This window comes from Akebia trifoliata, chromosome 14 (assembly GCF_017979445.1).
Source record: "Akebia trifoliata isolate Shusen 1 chromosome 14, ASM1797944v1, whole genome shotgun sequence".
Taxonomy (NCBI): domain Eukaryota; kingdom Viridiplantae; phylum Streptophyta; class Magnoliopsida; order Ranunculales; family Lardizabalaceae; genus Akebia; species Akebia trifoliata.
Window position 1 is genome coordinate 6,512,198 of NC_141388.1, and position 3,898 is coordinate 6,516,095.

Consider the following 3,898-nt stretch of genomic DNA (forward strand, 5'->3'; position numbering starts at 1 on the left):
ATCTGTCGGATTCAAATATCAGATAAAATTTCTGGATTCGAATTCAAATAAGCTGAATCTGAATCGATAAGTATCCATTGACAACCTTAGTTTCATGTAGGTCTACAATGGATCGAATCAACCCAAAATCCGATCTATTATGTTCAAATAATTTTGTATCTAGATTACGAATTTGGATTCAGATAAGTATCTGATCCTATAATGATTTATTTGGTAATCTATCAGATCGGTTTTGTATCAACAATGTCCCAATCTGTTAAGAGGTGAGAAGATACATATATTATATATTTCGTTTAAATTTATGAAGTTCATTTTGATTTTGTGTATCTGTTGAGGAAAAATTCTAGAGTACTCGACTCTAAATACTCAAATGTTGGATATAAACAAGTAAACAAATTACTTGTACTATACCCTTAATAAAAATATCACTCACAAGTTGAAGAAGAAAATAACACTCTATTAAGAAAAACACACTTTTACAAACACTCGCACTTTTTACAACCTCTCAAAACCTCTTACTCACAACTTATTTCTCACAACTTGTTTTCTTACTACTTGATTTCTTACTACTTGTTTACAAAATGAGAGGACTCACCCCTATTTATACTTGTGGCACCTCCTTAACTAATGGCTAGGATTGTGCCAACACATTTTTAATCTAATGGTTACAATTTTGTCATCTAGAACTTTCTAAAAATATCTATTAGTCTAGAGTTTTCTACCAAGATATCTACTATTCTAGAATTTTCTATTTTTCTTTTATCTAAAAACATCTAGAGTTTTCTCTAGGAAGATTTTAGAAATTGATCTCTAAATTGCAATTGGGCTTGGGCAATAAATGTGGGCTTTTCCCAATTTTGGGCTGGTGTTGAATTTTAACACTCCCCCTCAACACCAGCTCTTACTCTATGCACCATGCCGAGCTGACGACGAAAGTTTTTAAACTTGCTAGTGCTCAATCCTTTTGTGAGCAAGTCTGCAACTTGATCATCTGTTTTGATTTGTCTCATTTTTATATCTTCTTGAAGAACCTTCTCTCTAACGAAGTAATAATGCACTTCGACATGTTTAGTTCTCGCATTAAAAACTGAATTCTTTGCCAAACGAATTGCTGACTGGTTATCACAGTATAATGGAACCGCATAATTTACTGATTGATGTAGATCGTTAATCAATTGTATCAGCCACATACTCTCTTGAGCTGCTGTTGCTGCTGTTCGGTATTCTGCTTCTGTTGTTGACAAAGACACAGTCGGTTGTCTCTTGCTACACCAAGAAATCACTCCCGATCCAAAAGTAAACATATACCCAGTAGTTGATCGGCGAGTGTCGTGATCTCCTGCATAGTTAGCATCACAGTAGCCAACTAGCTTGCAATCTTCGCCTTTCTTGTACAAAAGACCATAGTCAATTGTACCCTTCACGTATCTTAGTATTCGTCGGGCTGCTTCCAAATGTGACTTCTTTGGATTTTTCATGTACCGACTCATCACACCAACTGCATAAGAAATGTCAGGTCGAGTCAAAGTCAAGTAGATAAGACTACCTACCAATTGCCGATACATCGTTGCATCTTTCAAGTTTTTTCCTTCATGTGCACATATCTTAGCATTTGGTTCCATCGGTGTTGAGATTGGTTTGCTTTCGAGCATTCCGAACTTCTTCAATAGATCTCTAAAATATTTTCGCTGGTAGAGAAATATTCATTATTGTGTACGATCGACTTCTAAACCAAGGAAGTGCTTGAGTTGTCCAAGTTCTTTCATCTGGAAACGAACAGATAGATTCTCCTTTGTTTGAAGAATTTCTGCCTCATCATCACCCGTTAGGATTAAATCATCCACGTACACAAGCACGATAGCTAACTTTCCTCCATTAGCTTTAACAAACAAGCTGGAATCTGTAGGTGTTACTGAATAGCCACCTTGGGTAAGAAATTCAGAAATCTTACCGTACCATGCCCTTGGTGCTTGTTTTAATACGTAGAGTGCCTTTCGCAGCTTACACACATATTCAGGATGATCTTGGTTCTGAAAACCTGTTGGCTGGATCATATAGATCTCTCGATCTAACTCCACGTGTAGAAAGGCATTCTTCACATCCATCTACCACAGGTTCCAATCTTTGGTGGCTGCAAGTGCTAGTAGGACTCGTACAGTTGTAAGTTTCGCCACCGGACTAAATGTTTCATCATAGTCTAGCCCATATTGTTGAGAAAACCCTCGAGCCACCAATCTAGCTTTATACCTCTCAATCAATCCATTTGGACGACATTTTATCTTGTAAACCCATTTGCAGGATATGGGTTTCACATCTTTTGGCTTTGGCACCAAATCCCAAGTCTGATTTTACTTTAACGCTGTGACTTCTTCTTCCATAGCTTTGATCCACTCAGAATTTTGTGATGCTTCTTCAAATGTCTCGGGTTCTTTAGCAGTTGCTTCTTCAGCTATGGCTGCATTGGCATATTTGGGATTTGGTTTGCGAATTCTGTTTGACCTTCTCAGTTGTGATTGTGGGGTTGATACTTCCGTTTCTTCAGGATGATCTGATTGTTGATACACACCAGTTTCTCAAGGATTCTGGGCCATCTCTTGATTACCATCACTGTCATGCAGATCTCCAGTTTCATCTGAACTTGGTTGAATGTTGACAGTGTGCTCCTCCATCTTTTGTTGTAGTTTATCTTCGAATTCTCTTGAGTCTGGCAACACCTCTTTTCCTGAGGACCACCAAGAAGATGCTTCGTCGAATACCACATCTCGCGATGTATAACACCTTCCACTTGTAGGATCACAGCATCTCCACCCCTTTCTCTGATTATCGTATCCAACAAAGATACATCTGACTGCTTTCTTATCAAACTTGCTACGTAAATGATCAGGAACAAATACATAGCATACACATCCGAATACTCGAAAGTAGCTAACTGTAGGCTTTATGTCCCACAGTTTCTCAAAAGGTGAAACAAACTCTAACCTTGGTTGAGGAAGTTTGTTGATCACATGGGCTGCTGTTCTCATAGCTTCGGCCCAAAATCTTCCAAGTACATTCTTTGCATGTAGCATACTCCGACAAGTTTCTGTAAGATGCCGATTCTTTCTTTCTACTACATCATTCTGTTGTGGTGTATTGGCACACGTATACTGACGACGTATTTTGCATTCTCGTAAGTATAAAGAGAACTCGTCTGAGGTATATTCTCCTCTGTTGTCTATGCGCAAACAACAGATCTTCTTTCCTACTTCTCCTTCAACTATCTTTTTGAACTCTTTAAACTTTGAAAGAGTTTCAGATTTTTCTTTCATAAAGAAAACCCACACATACCTAAAGAAGTCATCAATGAAGGTCACCATGTACCGCATTCCGCCAACTGATGGTTGCTTAACTGGCCCAAACACATCAAAATGAACTAACTCTAATGGTTCCTTTGCTTTAAACTTTGATTTCTCGTATGGCAATTGATGTGCTTTACCATACTGGCATCCCGCACAGACTGTGTCTGTTCTCACGTCAACCTGAGGAAGTCCCTTAAGCATCTACTTCTTTACCATCACACTTAGCTTGGAATAGCTAACATGACTCAACAGCATGTGCCACAAATCTGTTGTCTCATTTCTTCTTATCTTGTCTACATATGCAGACTCTACTGACATTACGTAAACTGACTCCAATCGTTTTCCCTCCATCGTTGGCTTTTCTGAGATTTTGAGGTCAATATACCTTCACATCTTGGGGACCGAAAAAGACATAGTAACCTGATGATGTTAGTTGAGCCACGGATAACAAATTTTTCTTCATTCCTGGAACATGGTAGACATCTTGAAGTGACACCTGGTTAGAATTATAACGAGGTGTGACTATCGTCTTACCGATGTGAGCTATCGGTAACCTTGAG

General features: G+C 38.5%; 1 pseudogene; it reads right to left on the minus strand.

The window, feature by feature from the left end:
* Positions 1-875: 875 nt before the first annotated feature.
* Positions 876-1,622, minus strand: LOC147385859 (secreted RxLR effector protein 161 pseudogene; annotated as a pseudogene).
* Positions 1,623-3,898: the final 2,276 nt, after the last annotated feature.